The sequence below is a fragment of the Octodon degus genome, unplaced genomic scaffold, assembly GCF_000260255.1.
Source record: "Octodon degus isolate 3935 unplaced genomic scaffold, OctDeg1.0 scaffold00004, whole genome shotgun sequence".
In the NCBI taxonomy this organism is placed as follows: Eukaryota; Metazoa; Chordata; class Mammalia; order Rodentia; family Octodontidae; genus Octodon; species Octodon degus.
Genome location: NW_004524580.1, coordinates 29,012,179 through 29,034,676, shown reverse-complemented (window position 1 = coordinate 29,034,676; position 22,498 = coordinate 29,012,179). Strand labels below are relative to the sequence as shown.

General features: G+C 42.6%; 3 pseudogenes; 1 reads left to right on the top strand and 2 right to left on the bottom strand.

Moving 5' to 3' along the window:
• Positions 1–5,120: 5,120 nt before the first annotated feature.
• Positions 5,121–6,108, top strand: LOC101588397 (annotated as a pseudogene).
• An 8,567-nt stretch (positions 6,109–14,675) lies between these two features.
• LOC101588004 lies at positions 14,676–19,426 on the bottom strand (annotated as a pseudogene).
• Positions 14,874–17,017, bottom strand: LOC111817307 (annotated as a pseudogene).
• Positions 19,427–22,498: the final 3,072 nt, after the last annotated feature.

The following is a 22,498-nucleotide window of genomic DNA, read 5'->3' as shown; positions in this document are numbered from 1 at the left end:
AAGAGATTGCCAACCATGGGAATTATTAGAATTATTACTTTTTGATTAATGCTTTGTCTTTTCTCCCTTCCTTTTTTTCTGTACTTTAGGGTCTCACTACTAGATCGGACTCATACTGGTCCACCTATTCACAGCCTCCCAAGAGCTGGGATTACAGGCATGTACCACCACACCCAGTCTCAATTGCTCTCAGTGCACCCTTGGGGGTGGGACCGGGAGAGCAGGCTCGGGGATCGAACCCCCAGCCCCTGCGCCTGCTTGTACGCACTTTAGTCAGCTGAGCTATTTGACTGGCCCTTTTTTCCTTTCTTTAGTATTCTTTTTAATTGAAAATTGCCCCACTGACCCCAACTAGAAAAGATGCCAAAACAAATGGCAACCTTGAATATTGGCACATTTCTGGCTCAAAATCTGAGGCCTGGGTGAGCTTCACAGTGTCAGGACAATAAGGTGGCCAGGAGGGAGATGCCAAGCACAGAGAGAGAGAGAGAGAGAGAGAGAGAGAGAGAGAGAGAGAGGACTAAGCAGGCCTCTACCCAGTGGTGGCTCAGGGGGACTGTGAGTGTGAGTCTCTCGGCTGGGAATGAGGTGTGTGTGCAGCCTTGGATATCTTGTTTTGCTTTTTAATTAGATACCACAGCCCTCAAAATCAGACAAAATTTTCAGGCTCTACAGCCACCATGGTAGGAATAGTGCAAAAAGCATGAGTGTTGTTTAAAGTCAGGGACCTGAATTTAAATCTAGCCTCTGGTCTGATGGTGTGATCTTTGGATAAGTCAATCTCAGCCTTAATTTCCTCATCCAAAGGAGAATATGACAATGGGGAAAGAATGCCAATAGCACAAGCTTGTTGTGAAGACAAATGTGAACTATCCCTTGAAAATGTATGGTAAAAAAGAGCAAAGACCCCCCAGTGGTCAAAGCTCCCAGAAGCTGGTAGCCATCCCGGAGGGAGCTCGCCTGCTCTCTGTAATCAGCTGTTTTAAAAGACTCAATGGTGTCCCTGGGTCTATACTATGGGGACTCTTCCATAGATAGGGAATCAAGCTGAACTGTCATCAGAAGAGTTAAGAAGAAAATATTCACAAACTGCTTCCCTTAATATGTAGCCCATGAGATAAGACACGAAATCGTTATACTGAGATCTCACACGATTCTTCCCATTCTCCTAGAGAAAATGAATATTTTTCTCTCTACCTGCTCTGGCTTCCCCTTATTTTTGGAGAAAAAATATATGGTCACCCCAATGTGACCAGATTTAGATACAGAACCTTCAAGAAAATAATTAAGATTAATGAAGTCGTAAGGGCAGGACCCTAAATTTTCAGAAAAGTTACGCCTGTCTCTGTGCCTCCAGGAGGCTTCCAGACGTCTGCTTCCTGCCCTTTCACCCACTCGTCGGTGTGTCGATGGTCCTCTCTTCCAGAGCAGCTGTCCCATGTGAGGCATCCCCGCCCTCACCTATGCCCCCCAGTAGAGAAGCAAGAGAAGATGCACAAAAGCTAGTTTTTAACTGTAGGATATGAGCCACTGATGGTTCATAAAATCAACCCAGCAGTCATGACTGGTGTGTGTTCTAAATGAAATAGTATATAAGAAAACATAGCAAATATTTGTAGCACAAGTATAAAGGCAGCTATCAATTAATGAGCTTTTTTCACTTGTAAATGAATGTTATTAAGACCGAGGTTTCAGTGGAACACAGAAAAGTCATAGTTTAGAAAGTCTGGAAAGCACTGGCTAGCCCAAAGCTCATCTAACAAAAGTGCAAAAACTTGGACTCTAGACATAATTTGGTGGGGAAGGAAGCCAGGAAAACAAAGAAAGGGTACATATGCCATTCATCTTTACCCATAGAAAATGGTGCTGATGAAAATGTGATCGAGCTCTCAAAGCCACACAGAATTATCTACTAAAAAATGTGTAGCGTAAGCATGGTTTTATCAAAGAGGACATATAAATTCCAGTGAATAACTTACACCTCCCTTCTCCACAGAACTTAATTTCATCATATCTATAATTGTAGGCCTCACTTTGTCTCTCCCTAGCTAAGTCTGATACTCTGGAGTCTTTGTTTTGAAATCCTAAACAATTTTTCATCAGGGACCCCATGTGTTCACCTTGCATCTGGACCCATAAATCATGTGTCTAGTCCCATCCACTAAGTGGATTTCTTTTCTGTGACACTGCTGAGAGCTGAAGCAGAAACTTCCAACCTTGGTGGGTGAGGTACAGGCTACTAGAGGGCTCTGAAAAAACTCATTTCAAAAACTCAGCTGTGGTCTGGAGCCAGACATGTGGTGATCTCCAACCGTTTAGACTTTTGCTTGCATTTAGCTTGGAGCATAATGTTGGGTTAGATAAATGCACACCATACTCTGCTAGTGAAAATCTGTACTTTAGAATCATAGTAGCTTGCTATGCATTCCAATAGCTGAACCTGGGAGACACAGGAAGCAATATTTGTATTCACCCACTCAGTAAAACAAATGGTAAGGTGTGTGCTTGTGTGCAGAAGTGTCAAACTGAGATTTCTACCCACGTACTACTCCATGTAACATGTGTTGCATATGTTTCCCTGAGCATCACAGGGGGTAAAATATACCCACACCACCCATCTCCTATGCAAACATCTAGTGTCCCATGATGGAACGTGAGTGTGGTTCACAGCAGCTGGGCTGGGGGAAAACAGAAACCCACCTGGGCATTCACCCAATCGGCAGACAAAAGGCAAGGTGTGTACAGCAGCTCCAAAGTAGCAACTGGCAATTGTTACCCATGAAATGCTCATTGCTAAAGTTCTTGTATTTAGGATGTGTTTTTGAAAAGTTCCTTTAATTTTTCTGATAAAAGTAGCCCAGGTCAGTACAAAGGCACAAAAAAATCAAATTTGCAAGCTTGGGAGGAGGCTGAAAGTGACTAGGGAGATTATCATGCATAGATGACGACGGTGCTGAAGCTGGCCACGCGTCCGAAGTTCTTGCGACAGCGAAACAGAGCAAGAACTGACCAGCACAGACACAGGGAATGCAGACCTCCTCGATTCAAATGACAAAGAAAACAGCAACATAAGTGCCTATCAGGAGGCTGGGGAGATAGCTCAGAGGCATAAGTGCTTACCCAGCAAGCACAAGGTCCCAAGTTCAACCCCTAGCCCCATTTGCCATGCCAGAACTGGACATAGTGGCACATGCCTATAATCCCAGTAAAACAGGAGGCTGAAACAGGAGGATCGCTGTGAGTCTGAGACCAGCCTGGAGGCTAACAAAAAGTGAAAAGAAGGCTAGCGCAAACTGCACAATGAGACCCCGTCTCAAATAAAATAAAATACTTATCGGACTAGTCAAAATGGTACAAAATGTTTACACAACTAAAGAGAGCAATCCAATGTTAGAACTAAGTCCAATAATAAAATGACAATCTTGCCCTACTGCACAGAACACCAGCACTGCCATTTAGTGTTGGAGATTGTTTGTAACCCATGAAATGCTACAAGATGCTGTGAAATATACAACTCTGAAATACAAGTAAGATGCTCTGTGTGTACCAATAGCCATACTCCAAAATCTGTTTATTATGATACCTCACCAGCTGTACTGAAAGTGTTCATAAAAATACATGCCCTGGTAGATGCAAAGGCATATTATACTTTCCATTTAGAAATCTATCCTGGAACTCAGCCCCCAGGTCGTTATTGGGATAGTAATGAACTAGATGATGCTGGGAATAGGCTTATTGCTCTCTTCTCCCACACTGATCAGAATGTGACATTTGGCAATTGGTTCCTCAGTTTCCAATTGATGTCTCGTTTGCTAACAGAGCATAAGCAGACCAGCACAGGAACTGTGTGCAAAACAAAGAGAAATTACAAATGAAATGTTGCAATTTCAAAACAGAAAATTGGGTAGTATAATCGTTGGAGTCCGGAAAGATAGAACATTGCTCATCTATGGCAAAGAAAAGCACTGCTGATGGCAACACTGCACCATTAGGGAAGCACTGATGGAGATGTCTCAACAAAACTGAGGGCTGAGATGGAAACTTTGTAGGACAAAACCAAAGGCAGACAAGGAATCACATGGAGAGAAAACATTCTCTCACGCTTGCACAGAGAGCAAATTGGTCAAGCAATGGCCGTGACTCATCCATATGGCTCACACTGACAAAGGATCTACAAACTGCGGTAGAGGGTTTCAGGGTAAATCCTGAGGGGATTTGACTTTGTCAGATACAAAAAGCTACATTTCTTGTTCTATAGGTCTTGCTTTATCTTGGTCTTAACCATCCAGCAGAAAAGTATAAAAATGAGGTATGAAAAGTAAAGCCATATTAATATGCTGAGCTGTAAAAGGCTCAAGTCAACAACTTCTGACATTGCCAGTCCTACAGATAACCCACTTTTATTATGGACTACTGGACTATATTGGATTATTTTGCTGAATTCATGTACCTACAATATTTAAATGGCAATGCAATATCCATCTCTGACAAAACTAAACAAAAAAGGGATATAAATGAAGGGTCATTTGTATCTGTATATACAAAATAAGATAGATATATAGTTACTTTCTCTTAATTCAATGAGAAGAAAGATTCGTACTAATAGTGTTTGTGGACAGGATATCATGTCTGCATCTTATACTATGAATAACCACTTTCAAAGACAACAATATGCAACTTACTAATTATTGAAACTGTCCTACTAATTGGTTTTGAAACTGTCTTGCTGTTATTTGTTTTTCAATAAAATTAATAAAAAATATTTTTAAAAACCAAAAGCAGAGTAGATGCTGTTGATGAGTTATCCAGTAATTGTGATTTCACTTGGAACACAAAGCATTGTCCAGTGCTTGTGTGTTACTAGATCTTAAACCTACAGCGTAAAAAGTTTGATAGTTTACTAAAAAAAAAATAACAACTGAGGTGGAAGACGGCGCCTGCTATGACAGGTCATCGAAGTGATGAGATTGTCATTCAGATGACAGCACTACAGTTCTTCGGAACCATTATGATCCCAAAAGAAAAGGAGAGTGATACAGATACTGGCCAAGGTGTTTTGAGGTGCATCGAAGTGTTCCAAGCTGTGACTTACCTCAGCAGGTTCTTGAAGGACCCTGGTGTGGATTAAAAAGAAATATGGTAAGCGGCCTCACCTCCACCCAAACGACTCACCAGGGAAGCTATGTGAAATTATTTAAAAGAATGAGGTGATGAAACAGTACTTATTCTTCATGCAGAAGTTGCACAGAAGTCATACGGAAATGAAAAAGGGTTTTGGTTGGGGGTTTTTTTCCCCCTCCGCCTTGCGTATATCTTATGGGCAGTGGACGGAAGAAATAAAAGAGCAAATGGAATGCGATGGTCCTTCTGAGCCAGAGTCTCAGCCACGTGTATTTCTGGGAACAGGAAATAGTGAGCAGGAAATGCAGCAGCTGAACTTGGAAAGAAGACCTACTGCACAGCCAAGACGTCGTACATCCCTGATTCTGCCGAGAGAAAACATTTCCTGTTGTCTGTAAAAAATATTCTGTGGTAACGGGGATGACATTGGTGTTTTCCTCAGCAAGCGGATTAAAGTCATCTCCAAACCTTCCAAAAAGAAGCGGTCACTGAAAAATGCCAGCTTGCACATTGCCTCAGGGACAAAGGGGGCAGTGTTTAATCGACTTCGATCCCAGACAGTTAGTACCAGGCACTTGCACGTAGAAGGAGGTAATTCTCATGCCAGCTCACAGCAGCAGGGAGCATTTGACATTCATCTCTTGGATGATGAGTCAGAAGGAGAAAAATTCCCAGTCCAAGATGGTTCCACCCATGATGGACAGTCCAACTTGTGTGTTCAGTTACTGGCGTGGCGCTCCCGAGACTGGTAATCAGGAAAGTGGATAAGCAGACAGCACTTTGGATGCAGATGATTCAGTGTCACTACTACATAAGTGTGCGTTTTACCTTAAGAATACAGAAAGAACGTACTTGTGCCTTTCTCAAGAAAGAGTAATCCAATTTCAGGCCACTCCATGCCCAAAGGAACCAAATAAAGAGATGACCAATGACAGAGCTTCGTGGACAATCATTAGCACAGATAAGGCAGAATTTACATTTTTATGAAGGAATGGGCGCTGTCCTGGCCCTGTGCCTGTCGTAGAAAGTCTTCAGGTGAGACCATAAGTAGTCACAAGGCAGCTTCATGCTTTTGAAAATGTGCTCAGCCAAGACTGCATAATTTCATTTTACAGTAGTTTTGATTCAAAAGTAGTGGTCGGGAGATTTTGTGAAACATTATTTGTTGACAAAAATGAAAATAAGCAATTTTTCTTACATGTGAGAAAATTAAATCAACTTGTATGTTGTCTGAAATATTTTTAGTTAGCTTTGTAATCATGCTATTTGAAAGAAACATTTACAAATGCAAACTTCTACCAACTGTCACAATAAAAATTGAAGGAGAACCTAATTTTTGTACTTCCATGAGAAGAAGAAAACAACTAAAAAATGTCATAGATGGTTCCGCATACCACGCTGATCCGGTGATAGAGTCTTGGGGGGGAGGGTTCACGCCTGTAATCCTGCACTGAAGAGGCTGAAAAACAGGAGGATCACCACAGTCCACACTGCATAGTGAGACCCTGTACCAAATACACAAATAAAAAGAAAAAAAAAAGAAACATGTCATAGGGAAATTTTTGAATAGTATTTGCATGCATTGTCTATTCTAAAAACTCACCCACAAATTAATAATAAAAAAGAGTGAGACCTGGGCGTCAGGACGCTGAGGCCGAAAGATAAAGGAGTTTAGACAGGGACAGAAGAGCCAGAGGCGGGAGGCAGTGAAAGATTCAGCGTTTGCCAGTTATCATGTAAACTGGGAATGCTGTGAGGGTATCCAAAGAACCAGAGAAAGGCATTTGGCAGAGGAGGAGGCTGTAATGAGCGTTAGCTGTGGTAAGTCCTTCGTGAGGATGTGTGGAACCTAAAATCTGTGTTTGGAGGGCCCCCGGGGCTGTGACAGCAGATTAGAAGCGGCAGATTAGAAATCACTCCTGGTGCCCCCTGGGGAAATTTCAAGGCCTTTACGCCAGGAAGGCCCAAACTTCATCCTGTCCCCACATCAGTGCTGATCAGGAGTTCAGCTATGGCGCTAGCCCCAAGGGACAGGGGGAGAAACAAAGAAGTAATTGAAGGGTTGAGAGAAAATAGAAACAAAGAAAAATGGTCCAAGGAGCGAAGATTGTTGGTGCCGAAGGAGGACAATTGCCTGATGACGGTCTCTCCGTTCGTGTCAGTGGGAGGACGACCAGCTGCTTGCTGCTGCCTCCGAGCAGACAAAGAGGAACCGGGCTTCAACTGCAGCACAAATGACTCGAATGGGATTCAGAGAAAATCTCTGTCAGGAAAAAATAGAATTGATAAGCCTTGGAAGAAACAGAGTCGGAGGGAAGATGTGGCCTCGCTATTCTTCCCCCGGATTAGTTTTCAGGTGTGGAAATCCGCTCTACAAGACACGTGGCTCACCTCTTTGCTACCCTGGGGTCTTCGTCATGACTGTGAGAAATAACGCCGACTTCAAAGGTTGTTATAAGATTAAAAGGGGCCGTGTGTGGTGGTGAATGCCTGTGAGGCCAACGCTAAGGGGGCAGAGGCGGGAGAATTCCAAGTTCTAGGCCAGCTTCAGTGCATTCTTACCTTTAAAAACAAGCAGCAACAGCAACAAAAATGCTGTTAGACCCACTGAGAACAGAGCCTGACACCGTAAATCTCAATAAACAGCATCTTGTCCCTTTTATGAAACAGACAGGGCTGGCCAGATAGCTCAGTGGGCTAAAGCACCTGCTGAGGCAGAGCGCAGCAGCCAGAGTTCGAGCTCCAGGGTGCCGCGCTGGCCCTGCCCCCAGGGTGCGCTGAGACGGGCGATTGAGACTGGGCGTGCTGTACTGACCTGTAATCCCAGCACCTGGGAGGCTGAAAACAAAAGGATCACTACGAGTCCCATTTGTGTAGTCAGACCCTGTAGACTCTGGACTAAATACAAAAAAAAGAAAGGAAGGGAGGGAGGGAGAGACAGAGAGAGAGCACCTACTAGTCATGAATTGGTTAAATCATCTACAGTTTGCTGCAAAACAGGTTGCCTGCATTGGTCCCTGAAAGTATCTTTGATTTGAGAAAGTATTCCAAGTGGCTCACTGATAGTTTTATGTCCACAATTTCACAATGAAACTTAAACTATTCTGAAACGACATAAGACTATTCTTCTAATCTGCTTTGGTTGTAAGGAGTTGGCTTTTTTGTTTTGTTTTTGTTTTTAATGTATTTGGTTGTTACAGGGCTTCACTATGTAGCTCCAACTCATGCTGATCCTCCTTCTTCAGTCTCCCCAGTGCTGGGATTACAGGCGTGCGCCACCAGGCCTGGACTCTGGCTTTCAGCCTGACCTGAGGGTGGGACTGGCGCGGCATGTGATGCCAGGGATCTAACCACAGTCCCTGAGCTTGCCTAAGCAGGCACTTTAATCTGCTGAGCTATCTCTCTAGCCCCAGGAATTCTGATTTATTTTCCCCCCAAAATCATATTTCTAACAATCTAAAGAAGTACAGTACAGAGCAGATTTTTTAAAATTCCACTGTGACCTATATTAAATAAATTTCATATCACAACATGCTATAAGGGCTGGGAAGATGGCTCAGTGGAATAATTAAAAAATCAACATGAAAGAACTCTTTCTCCAACTAAGACGAATGAAAAAAAAAATCATCAGTATCATTTGAAATAAATTGCTGGAAAAAATAGGGACGACTTCAGCATACACATGAGGCTGGGGGACCCTTAACCTGGTAATGTAACTCTTAACCTTGGTCCTGAGTAAATGAAATGAAGAAAGTTTTCACACTTTGTTTCTCATCCAATTTATAACTTCAAGCCACAACTGATGAGGTAGGACACTGACAGAGCAATCATCCTGCGACCCATCCCTCTCTTAAAAAGGCCATCAGTGGACCCAGGCAAGTAGGACCCGGGTATTCCCTCTCCTCAGGTACCCACACTCTCACACACTCCAGCTGTGAGGAAGGCAGCCCTCTTCAAAGAGGTCCTGCGAGTGGACAGAAAAGACAAGTGGAGGAGGTGAGGCTCTTAGAGACCTACTACCAAGAGGAAGATGGTGCCAATCCCACCATCCTTAAACCCAACTGAAAATAGGAGTAATACTGACACACAGCATCAATAATAAGAAATCCAATTAAATTTAGAGCTTCCTTATAATCAGTAATTTATTTATTTATTTATTTATTTATTTATTTATTTATTTTTTGGTGGAACTGGGGCTTGAACTCAGGCCCTTGCGCTTGCCAGGGAAGCACTTATTCTACTGAGCCATCTCCCCGGCCCCACTAAAATTATTTTTCAGTCAACTCGTTTTAAAGTTTCTGCATGTATTTGTGTGTGTGTGTGTGTGTGTGTGTGTGTGATATGATTATCACGCAGCCCAGCAAACTGAAGGGGAAGACCCTCCCGATTATGGGCAGCACCCTCCAATAGGCTTGTAGCCTGGATGAAATAAAAGGGAAAGAAGGGGCATGTTGACTCGCAACTGAAGAGTCCATTCTGCCTTAGTGGGGAGATCTTTTGTCATCATCTCTTGTGGACATCTGACTCCTCTTCCCACATAGACCCATATGGTGACTCTCTAGGGAGCCTCCGAGGAGCTTCTAGGGCTTTGGTTTCAGGGTGGAGCTAAGTCCTCCATCCTCCTTGTTCCAAGACTTCCAGATCCTTGACTGAGTCATTACTGGACCCTCTGGCTGTCTAGCTACAGGCATCTATTGTAGACTTTTCCCACCAGTGTTCCTGTAAGACATCCCTTACATAATTAGAAACATCAGTTCTGATTCTAACCAATATTCATCCAGCACTTACTGCTGGGGGAGGGGGGAGCTATTCCTCAGACTAGAAAGTAGGTTAGTGAAAACGTGTGTCCTACATGTACAAAGATCTTCTAGAAAGCTTGACCTTAGATCCAGTACCCCAAGTATGGCACGGAAGTCTCTGAGTTGTAGGGCCCCATACAGCCTGAGACAAAGGGACAGGTCAATGATAAACACTATGGGCGGTGTCATGTGCTTGGTAAAGCTTTAACTATGGGTAAGATCTTGGCACAACACTACAGCAGAGTCCTAATAAGGACCAAGATTTATTTTTTCCTGCCAACTTGACAGATTAGTTTCCAGTGTTGAGTTTCTGCTCTGAGATTTAAACCTGCTTATTCATGCACCTGACACCTGGGTGCTACTTCTGCAGCAGAAGCTGAAATCTTCCCGGACCATGCACACCATCCGTGACCTTCGAGAGCACTGTTCCTACCATGTCAGTTAAAATCTACCTCGATGCAGTCCAGCCAACCAGAGCACGTCCCTCGGGAATATGCTCCATGTTCGTGTTTTACAAGCAGGCCTAGGATGATAGGCAAGAGGTGAAGTGAAGGGCTACTCTAACTTCTGCAATTTGGGCTTCAGAAGGGAACTCAGACTTCTGTGGCAGTGATCCTTCATCATTCATCATACTGGAAGAATACAAGACGACAGGGTGACACTTCAGGGAGACACATGTCACTGCAGAATGATGAATTATCAGATGTAAAATGTTGCCAACCCAGCTTTCTGTCCCTAAGCAAAGGAAATGTGGCTTTATCAGGCATGGGGATCAGATATCCTGGGAAAAGTTGAAAAGTATGAATGCTTTGTTATTCAGTCAAAGCCATCCTCAAAGCATCATCCCAACCCACAACTGCCAGAATATCTAAGTGAATCAGATTATTATCAGGACAAGGCCTGGCATTATTTTTGTAAAGAAAACTAGATCATTACTCATTGAGTTTTACTTACTGGATTTAATTTCGTCATGGCCTCTTTTTTAAATTTTCTTCCTCTGAAGAAAATTCTTGGATGTTCCTCCCCTTCTTTCTGATTTTATCATTACCTGTCTATGAGTATTACATGTCTGACTAACAAATGAGTTTTAGTTAACTTTTAAAATTCAGTTTTAAGTATCCATTTCTATTAATCATTTTGACATTGTCTTTTTTGTGGATCCATAGCCAGTGGTCAGACGTAGCTAATCTCGGGCTTTTGCACTAATGGCTAATTTGTCACAGTGCTCTTCTAACATAATATAAATCACCTATGAGCAAATCTTGGCTCCCTTGGACTTAATCACATTATATCAAAAAAGCTAAGTTACCTTCTACCTGATAAAAAGAGCAAACGTGCTATAGCAGCCCCATATGAACTCTAAAGCCACAATCAGAGCTGCAGTTCATTTTTTCCCTCCTAATGTGTAAAAGGCAGTGAACGGAGAGGGAGATTAAGAGAATGAAACGCATCTTTGGCAATAGCACAGAAAAGAATATTTGAATATCAGGAAGGCCAGGGAGTGGTAGGGAGGCTCCTCAATCCCTTCAAAAACAGAAGCTGTCCTGCAGCAGAAGGACCATATTCTCCAAATCAGAGCCCTCACACGTGATGAGGATAGCTATGGGCACAAATGCTTCCCCTTTCACCCTGATTCACTTACGCACCCATCCATGCATCCATCCAGCATACGCTTGTTGCGCCCCTGTTCTGAGCCCGTGTCGGGCCGCACAAGACCTATGCATTTCCTGAATTCCCATATTATGTTGTCTAGTACACAGAATGAAGTGGGAAGTGCAAAGAAGTAAAAAGCGACTGAAAAGAATTGAAGTAAGACAGTAGATGTAAATATTTGAGGCAAAACCAAACAAGGAGATTTGAACCAACGTTTTCATAGTATATGATGTCCTTCTCCTGCACAGGGAAGTCCCTGGGCAGAAGGACCAAGACTCGGAGGAATTAGGGATCACCTGCTGTCCAGGAGAACATGGTTAGTCATCTAGTCATCCAGGTACAAAATCTCACAAGACCACACACACACACACACACACACACACACACACACGACCATGCCTCTCATCCCGGACTGGGCCCAGAACTTGTAGGGGCCCACTGAACCCCCTAAGTTATCTAACTGTACCGCTATGAGGGCGGTATCTCTCTGCTTACAACTCTGGAAGACACCTCTTGGCAGTCACTGGATTATGAGAAAATAGAAATAATTCTTTTTTCTCAGGTGGCAGAAAACAAGACAAGCTCTTTGCATGTGAGGACCATTCCTATTGAGCTTGGTATCTATTCCTGTGTTCAACAGATATAAGTGAGGGGCTGGAGAGACAGCTTAGCAGCTTAAGTGCCTGCCTGGCAACACAAAGTCCTGAGTTCAATCACCGGCACCAAATAATTAATTAATTATAGGGTTGACCAAATAGCTCAGTGGATTAAAACACCTGCAACAGGCATAGGAGTCTGGGGTTCAATCTCTAGGCCTGTCATGCCAGACCCGTCCCCCAGGATGCGCTGAGACAGCAATTGAGACTGGGCATGGTGGCATGCGTGTATAATCCCAGCTCTTGGAAGGCTGTAAACAGGCGGATCACTACAAGTCTGATCTAACAGTGAGATCCGGAACACCCTGTAGAACCTTCCATAAAAAGACAAAAAAAAAAATTAGAAGTGGAGAGCTCTCCTCCCCCTAATCACCTCACACCATCTTCTGAGTCTCATTGTTGGCCTAGGACAGTTTCTCAGGGCAAAAAACTGTCTCTCTGACTTCCCACTAAACCCAGTCCTACAATTCTGCAATCTCTGAGCTCAGTGACTATACCAACCAGCTCAATGGGGTACATACACAGAGAACATTATCTCAGCTACTCCTAGAAATGTTTCCTAAGGATTTTCCAATTGATTTCTAAAGATCGCTTAAAAAAATAACTTTTATATGTAGATCACTCCCATTTCTTCTAAAGTTCTGCTGCTAAAATACCATCATTTGTTACCCCATTGTTAAATTCAGCATGGTGAAGTTTTCATGAAGCTTGAATGCTTTTTTTTTTTTTTTTTTTTTTTTTGGTTAAGAATATTGAACTTCATTTCATATACTTAAGGATAGAAAGTTAAATACATTATAAAATATCCTTCTAAACATAACATCCATAATATTTTCTCTTTTACATTTAAAAATGTCTTTAGTTTTTAGAAAGGATTTCAGGAAGTTAAAAGGCAACACCAGAGGGCACAGGTACAGAAAATGTAGTCAGCCAATCTAAGCATTTAATTAAGAATATTAGAATATAAACATGAAAAAGCATGACTTAGGTGTTCCAAACAAGACATACATCATTCTTAATTAATTTGAACTTTATAGCATTTCCTAGAAGGAGGAGCAGGGATGGGAATGGACACGACACAGTTAACATTTGAAAGTCCTAAAAGCTTTCCTTGACTGACTTGCCTTCCATCAAAATCAAATTCTTTTTGTTTTGTTTTGTTTGGGGAACCGGGGATTGAACTGAGAACCTTGTGCTTGCTAAGGAAGCGCTTATTCCACTGAGCCATTTCCCCAGCCCTTCAAATTATTTTAAACATGGACAAAAATATTACACAGGTTCCACTATTGTAACAGACAGCAGGTTGCTTCAGGTATAGTGTCTTCCAACAAAGCCTAGAAATAATGATGTTGTGGTGGCTTTGGACTGAGCTTTAATGGGCATCCTCTTGTGAATAAGAAAAATTATATATGTGTACACAAGATAGTTAGAATAGATATACAGCTACTTTCTCTTAGTTTATTGAGAAGAAAGGTTTTTACTAATAGTGTTTAGACAAGATATCATGTCTGCATCATGTCCTCTGAGTAACTACTAGGAAGACAAAATATGCAATGTATTCACTATTGTAACTGCCCTACTAACCTGTTTTAAAACTGTCTCATTGGTATTTTATTTTTTTTCTCATTAAAATGAATAATAAAATAGTCCTCCCTTCTGCTGACAACTTCACAAGCTGGACACGGCAGTATGGTGTGTTCAGCCTGCACTGTGTATGACCCTTTAAGGTCACACAGTGGCAGATACGGGCCTACGGTGCCCACATCAGATTCCTCAGCACCATCAAGGATTTACTTTTTCCCAGGTTGTCTAACCACCTATCACAGAAGGCAAGGGTGCCAACAGTCTCTCTCTCTCTCTTTCTTTTTATAAGAATTGTATTGAGAAAGAAGTAGCAATGAGACAGTTTCAAAGCAGGTTAGTAGGACAGGTACATAATCAATACATTGCATATTGTTGTCTTTGTAGTAGTTGTTCTTAGTACAAGATACAGACATGATATCTTGTCTAAACACTATTAATTCAAACTTCTCATTGAACTAAGAGAAAGTATACCTATGCTAACTATTATATATATATATTTCCCTACAAAATAGTCCTTCATTTATATTCCCCTTTTTGTTTACTCTTGTCAGAAATGGGTATTCCATTGCCATTCATATATTGTAGGTGCATGAATTCAGCAAAATAATCCAATATAGTCCAGTAGTCCATAATAGTAGTGGGTTATCTGTAGGACTGGCAATGTCAGAAGTTGTTGACTTGAGCCTTTTACAGCTCAGCATATTAATATGGCTTTACTTTTCATACCTTATTTTTATACTTTTCTGCTGGATGGTTAAGACCAAGATAAAGCAAGACCTATATAACAAGAAATGTAACTTTTGTATCTGACAAGGTCAGTCAAATCCCCTCAGGATTTATCCTGAAACCCTGTACAGCAGTTTGTAGATCCTTTTTCAGTGTCAACCATGTGGATGAGTCATGGCCATTGCTTGACCAATCTTCTCTCTGTGAAAGCCTGAGAGCATATTTTCTCTCCATGAGACTCTCCTTAGGCACACTCTACATCATTGTTCACTTTTCTCTGTGACCACATAATCTCCTTGATCAGAAAATTTGTGACACAAGGGTGCCAACATTCTCACTGATAGTGACGTCCTTTCAGATTATGGATTGGCCTCGCCTGATACATCTCCTTGCTTATTTCTACTTCACAGGACTCTAGAACTTCCTGGATGGAAAGCCTCACCAGCTCCACACAATGAAACATCCATACCAGCACACTGTATTCTCATATTAGTCACATCTTTCTCACTTTTTTTTTTTTGTATTTAGTACAGAGTCTACAGGGTCTCACTACACAGATCGGAGTTGCAGTGATCCTCCTATTTTCAACCTCCCAAGAGCTAGGATTACAGGCGCATGCCACCATGCCCAGTCTTTTTTCACCTTTTAAAAAGATGTCATATTTGGGATTAAAGTGACAGTACAAGAACAATCAGTAACCCTACCACTTCTATGTGTTAAGTCGATATTACAGTTGTCATTGCACTGTAACACTGTCGTGTCACCTGCACTAAGATAGTGAGCAGCAGTTACGAGGGAATACCCAGTGGAAAAGGCCAGGCTGTGTTTAAGCATGAACAGTCTCCCAACTTCTCACAGATTTCTTTTAATTTGGGGCCAGCCAGATAGCTTAGCAGATTAAAGCACCTGCTTAGGCAGATACAGGGACCAGGGTTTGATCCCGGGGCACACTGAGACAGTAAATGAGACTGGGAGTGATTGTGGGCATCTATAATCCCAGCATTTGGGAGGCTGAAAACAGGAGGATCACTATGAGTCCAGTCTGTGTAGTGAGACCCTGTAGACCCTATACTAAATACATAGAAAAAGATTTATTTTAAAGGAAAAAAAAATTTTTCAAAATAAGATAAGAGGGGCTGGCAAGATAGTTCAGCAGACTAAGCACCTGCATAGGCAAGTGCAGGGACCAGGGTTTGGTCCCCAACACCACTAGAGTCAGCCCTGCCCCTAGGCGTGCTGAGCTGGCCACTGAGATAGGGTGTGATGTACATGCCTGTAATCCCATCTCTGGAGAGGCTGAAATAGGAGGATCAGTGCAAGTCAGAACTGCATAGTAAGACCCTGTACCAAATACAACAAACAAACAAACAAATAAATAAATAAATAAATGGAAGGTAACAAAGGTTAGCACATTGCATATTGTAATCTGTGTGTGTGTGTGTGTGTGTGTGTGTGTGTGTGTGTTTCTTAGGGAAGGGTCTACAGGGTGTTCAGGATCTCAATATTGGATCGGACTCATAGTCATCTTCCTGTGTTCAGCCTCCCAAGAGCTGGGATTACAGGTGCACAACACCACACCCAGTCTCAATCACCATCTCAATGTGCCCCTGGGGTGAGGCTAGCCCAGCAGGCCCGGGGATTGAAGCCCCAGCCCCTGCACCTGCTTGCAGGCCCTTTTTAATCCACTGAGCTCTTTGGTCAGCCCTCATCATCTTTAAATTAGTTACAAGGTATCAGTATTTAACAGTCCAACCAATATTACCACAAACCTTTCTTTTCAATGAACTAAGGGAAATTAGTAATATAATTATCTTAACTAATATATATATATATATATATATATATTTGCTATTATTATTGTTGCTTCCTTTTGCTTTAAGCTTCCTTCTTTTCTCTACTCCCCTAACCTAGTTTCTCTTTCTTTTTGAAGTTTCTTCCCTTTCTCAATAGGTATTGGACATCTGGGATCTTATTTACTCTTCAGCTTCTCACACTAGGGAGACAATGTGATGCTCACACATGTGCCTGGCTTATTCCACTCAGGAGTGTGGCTTGCAGATTCCCATCATCAGCATCTGCTCTATCATCACTATCCCAGGTAGATCCAGCTCATCGCATATTTTCTAACATGTCAGTGTGCTTTCTCAGCTACTGAAAAATCATCCCCTCTCTTCAGTATCCTGATCCAATGCTTTCTTTTCTTCACTTGTGGTTCTCTAAGCATGTGTTCACAGGTCTTGGGAAGGTGGATACTTGCATTCTTGTCCTTTGGGCAACACACCATTAGGAAACAGGTCACAGGTCAGAACCCCGGAAGGGTCTATTTGAACTTTCAGCCCTCTCTTTTTCTTCTTTCCATCACCATCATCTTTCTCTTCCAGTAAATGAATTTCAAACTGTTTTGACCTCAGCCATAGAGGCTCCTGATTCTTTACCAGGATCCTCCTGCCCTGCAACAGCTCCTTTCCTCTTTTCCATCACTTCTTCCTCAGCTGCAGAGGCAGCTCCCCCTTCCCTTTGCCATTCAGGTGGCTCCCTGAGGCTGCTATCTCCTCCATGTGCTCCAGGAGGGAGGGAAGGAAAGAGTAAGGGAAGGAGGGAAGAAAAGAAGGAGGGAGGGAGGAAGGGAGGGAGGGAGGGAGGGAGGGAGGGCAGGCTGCAATGGCCTGCTTCTCCTTCACCACCTCCAGGCATTCTTGAAGGCAGATGAAGCAAGGCTTACATTCTGCAGCATTATTTTATTTTATTTTTATACCTTTATTTACTATTTTAATCAATTTGGATTTACTGTGAGACACAGAGACTCAGTCAGAAAAAAAAAAGAAAGAAAGAAAATTTACTTCTCTAGAATTTCAAATTAGAAAATAATTAAGGACCTAAGAGAGCTTTAGGTTAAAACATCAAAGTTTTATACAGGTTTATGGCACAGGGTGAAGGTAGGAGCCAAAAAGTCACACAATGTAAGAAGAGGACGTAATCTGAGGGGGGCTTGAAGGACAGAAAGGACCCGGATCTGTAGAAGAATATAAAAGCCAGAAAGAGGCATCATATATATCAATTTCAACATCAATTTCAGGAAAAATTTCCTTCATACCGGATGGTAGCAACAAATTTTCATGGTCCATCCGAGGGAAGTCACTGTCATGAAGGCAAATCCAAAGGAAGATGACAGGTCTACACATGTATTCCCTTTCTGCCTTCTTTCAGTTGAGCTTGGAGGGCAACATTCTCCTGACATGCATGTTGAAAAGCCTTTGAAGGATCAAAGCTCTTGACACCTAGAACTTTATTTAGTTCCTCCTGAAATTTTATCTCATTGTGTTTCTGTTTAGCAAGCTGAAATCAGAGTGTTGACACTTCTGATTTGAGTTGGCTGTTTTTGTCTTTCCATTTAACAGCATGCTTGATTTTTTGCTTTAAATTCTGATGACCCAATGATTCAGCATACAAATCTCTTATTTTATTTAGCTGTTCCTGAGTTGCACCAAGTTCACTCAACAAGGCCAGTTTCTCTGCTTCAAAGGCATCCAGTTGTTGCTCAAAAGGTTTTGTTTTATCATGCAATTCCTCACAAAGGACATGCCATTCATTAACTTCCACAGTTAACTCTGCCAGGATATTTTCCTTCTCAGCTTTTCTTGCTTCTTCCTTTTCTTCTTGCCTCCTAAAATCTTTCTGATTATTTTTTTTTCTGGTATTGGGGATTGAACTCAGGACCTTGCACTTGCCAGGCTGGTGCTTATGCTGCTGAGCTATCTCCCCAGCCCGTTGCCTCCTAAAATCTTGAGTTAGTTCTGTAAATTAGTTATTTTTTAAGTGAAGAAACTATGATTTCTTTAATTTCTGCTTCTTTCAGAGTAGACTTGTTGTCTCAGTTACTTTTTACCATTGCTGGGACAAAATACCCGACATCCAAAATGAAGGAAGGAAAGTTTTCTTTAGCTCATAGTGGAGGTTTCAGTCCATACTCTGCTGGCTCCAAGACAGATGGCAGCAGAAAACAACAAAGAGAAGGGGAGGAGCAGCAGCTGCGGCATCTATCAAGCCTCTCTCTTCCTTCAGCGCTGACTGGGAAGACCTAAGAGCCTCCAGGAAGTGGTGGCAGCGGCTGCTAAGATCAGAACTCCTCCAAAATAGCGCGGCTATGTAGGTCAAGCTCCTCCAAGGAAGTGGCCCTGAATCCTTCCTCAACCCCTTATATACTCTTTTTGTGCTGAGTCATTCTGGGACAGGCCCTCCCTGCCCCATGGGGTTGGGCCCCCATGGCCCAGAGCATGGAACTGTGGAGGTGATCTGCCAAGATGACACAATGTATCCACCACCACACTTGTTCTGCAGATCTTGAAGCATCCTCTGAAATTCGAGAATTTGTGCTCTCAGTTTCCTGTGTTCTATGCTGAACATGCTCTGTGGTATTTTTGTTGTTGTTGTTGCTTTTAAGCGTTGGCCACTTTTTTTTGCAGTGATGCATTCTCCGGCTTATGATCTCTGATCTCATTCATTGTCAATGTTTTATAGCTTTCAAATTTAGCAGTAACATCTTCAAGGTTTTGCACTGCACTACTGTACTTTTCTTGCAAAATCGGATAGCCTGAATGTGAGCAGAATGACTCTTCTCCAACTGAGCTTCTTTCTCTTTGAGCTGTTGTTCTGGGAATCTGAGCGCTTGAGGTGTAGTTTTTACTTCCTTTTCCAACCACTTGACAAGGTTTTCAGACTGCTCCTCCTTGTGCTGAACTATGTCTAGTTCCTGCAGTACTTGCTTTAATTCTTCTGCCAGATCGTCCTTTCTTTAATCATTTCCTTTTGAAAAGAATAGACCTTCTGCTGAAGACCAGAAGATAATTCCTTCTCTTGATGGAGAATTGACTCAGTTTGCAATTGCATACTTTCTTATGCAAGACCTATAACTCATCCTGTTTTTCTTTACTCTCTTCCAAGCTGAATGTAGGAAGACTTCCAAGTTGAATCTCTCTAATTTTACTTTAATCCATTCATTTATTTATTCAATAAACATTTATGTAGGAGATGGTCACTTTTGTTTATTTTGTCCCTGCCTCAAAGGGCTCTTGGTTTTCTTTTTCTTTATTGCAACTGCTTTTCTTTCTTTCTTTTTTTTTTTTTTTTTTTTTTGGTGGTACTGGGGAATCAAACTCAGGACCTTGTGCTTGCCAGGCAGGTGCTTATGCTGCTGAGCTGTATAGCCCCTAGGTTGGTTTTTGTTTTTTGGTACCAGGGATTGAACTCAGGACCTTGCGCTTGCCAGGCAAACATTTATTCTCCCGAGCTATCTCCCCGGCCTTTCTATCCCATGTTTTCCTACGTGTACTCTGTGAGCTTTGGAAGTAGTCAGGAGGTGATATAAGTGCATAATAAAGACCTTAATGGTTCTATTTTAGGACTAATAGGATCTAAGTCACGTCGTGGCAGTGCACACATAAGGAATCGTAGAGTCTACAGCCTCGTCTCCGTTCTGCCCCACCAGCAGCAGAAACTGAATTCGGGGTGTTTTCTAAGCCTCAGTTTCCCCACCTGTGCACATGTGGCTGAGAATCCGGCAGGAGATGTCTACACAGATCGGACTGAGCCCCGAGCCCTGAGCCCCGAGCACTGAGTATCGAGCACCTTGCGCTGCCCATCCCAGAGTGAGAGTGTGACCGCTCCCACTGCGCGAGCAGGTCCAGATCCGTGAACGCCCAGTCTACGGGAAGAGTCTAGCTTCGGTCCCACAGGGAAAAAATATATTTTTTTTAAACCTCAAAATTTAAATTCATCATAAACTGTTTCCTCTGTGTGCGCTTGGGAGTCTTGGCCACGTTCCGTCACCCCTTGTTGTCCGGCCTTCTTGTCTAATTATAAACTAAATTCTGGCTCATTAACAAGAAAGATTTTCTCAGGCTCTGTTCTGTAAACAATACCAGAGAACTCACAGATGCTTCGAATGCCACAAGGGCTCTCGCGGTCCACGGTTGCATTTTGGTTTGGTGATTTTCTTTTTGGTTGTTTAAATTTAAAGATACCACAAATGCCTCTGGCTTTCAAAATTGCGTGTTTGCCTGTAACAAACACAGCACATCAAGCCTTTGTCTGCTATGACGTGCATCACAGCGGCTCGTAACTTCTTGCTTCCACGGCTGTCTGCCTCACTGTCGGCCAACTCCTTGAAGGCTAGACTGATAGCCCACTCCTTGTTCATCTCCTGCTCCTAGCCCAGGGGTAGGAGCATGTATAGTAAGTGCTCAAGAAATATTTGTGGGATCAATGAAGAAAAACTCAACTAATGTAAATGTATATGGAGACAATGACCACATCGCAGGCACTGTGTTATCGTCTCTGCCACTGGTCACATGGATGAACCAATATCACTATACTTGAGACCTGGAGAACTTTAACAATAATAACAAGCTAAACATCATTTTATACCTTAAGCCACAAAGCAATTTTTTAAAAACATCTGAGTCAATATTTAGAAGCTTTTCAAAGCCATGCCAGCATTTTTTTTTTCTTGCCAGCATTTAAGAGATTGACTATTTTCTCCATGACTATTTTCACCAAAATTCTAAAAATTATGACTCACACAATGTGCTGGCATGGAGGCTTGGTGTGGAACTTTCTCTCTAGCAGTAGAGGGAGGTTGGGCAGAGGACCAAACTGTCAACCCCATGTAAGGCCACAGCTAGAGGCTGGACACAGTTCTGAGGGCTAAGGCGCAGCTGGACGACAGGTAAATGGCCTTCCAGGAGTTCCCTGCCTGGAGAAACCCAGGACACTGGGGAGAAATAGTCCTTCCAGAGCTGAGCTCTAGGAAATAGCATGGCATTTGTGTAAAACTTACATATATCCTCCCGTATACTTTTAATTACCTCTTGCTTATTTATAATACTTAATACAATGTAAATGTTATTCAAATAGCTCTTGCTTCTTACTGCTTAGGGAAAATGACTGAAAAGATGTACATGCTAAGGACAGGCACAATGGTGTTGGACCTCCCCCTGTGGTGGGTGAGTTCTGTGGATTTGGAACTGACAGAGGCAGAGAGCTCACTGTACGTGCAATGGTGAGCTGCTTCCTTTCTGCCCACTATGCACAGAATTTGCTCATACAGGAGGCAGCCCTTTTCCCTGATTTCTACGCAAACTTGTACATAAAATCAGTTAAAGCAGCAGAAGAAAACTCCTAGTGCTTTCCCATTATCCATTCTCCCCTTTTCCCTTAGAACTACTGAACTCTAGCTGGGCACACAGATGCCAAGAATAACAATTATGACCAAGCAAGGTAGCACACCCCTTTAGTCCTAGCACTCAAGAGGCCGAGACAGGAGGAGTGCCGGGAGTTCGTGGCCAACCTGAGCTACACAGCAAGACCTGGTCTCAATAAATGAATAAGTAAAATCGTTTTCAGCCTCCCTCACTGCTAGGCACAGCCAAGGAACATGTACCAAACTACAGGGAGCAACTTACTAGTTGTGGAGTATGTGCTTCACTTCCTTTCACCTCCTTCCTGTTGGGTGAGATACAGACATGACAACAGAAGCTGAAGCGGCGCTCTGGCACCATTAAGGACCCTGAATGCTGGGGATGACAGAACCAGAGAAAAGCTCTGGCTCCACGCGCTGCAGAACTATTGCAGCCCTGCAATGTTGGCTCTTCTGTAACAGAGAAATAGGCTTTCCCTTGCTTAAGTTCTCATTTTAGTTCTTGGGGACAGCCACTATCTCTGTATCCTGCCTAATGCCCTTCCCTACACAGAAACTGGCAAAAATCAGCAGCATCGCAGAGGATGTGACAAGCGTTCTAATTGGATTATCTATTAGAGTAAGCCCTGTTCATTTCCTTTCTCTTGTTTCCCTCTTTATTTAGAATCATCCTTCTAAATGCTTACCAAGTCAACAGACTTCTATGGCTTTTGTTTACAGAAAAAAAAATACCATTTTCTGTGCAATGGGATTTTTTCAAGTAA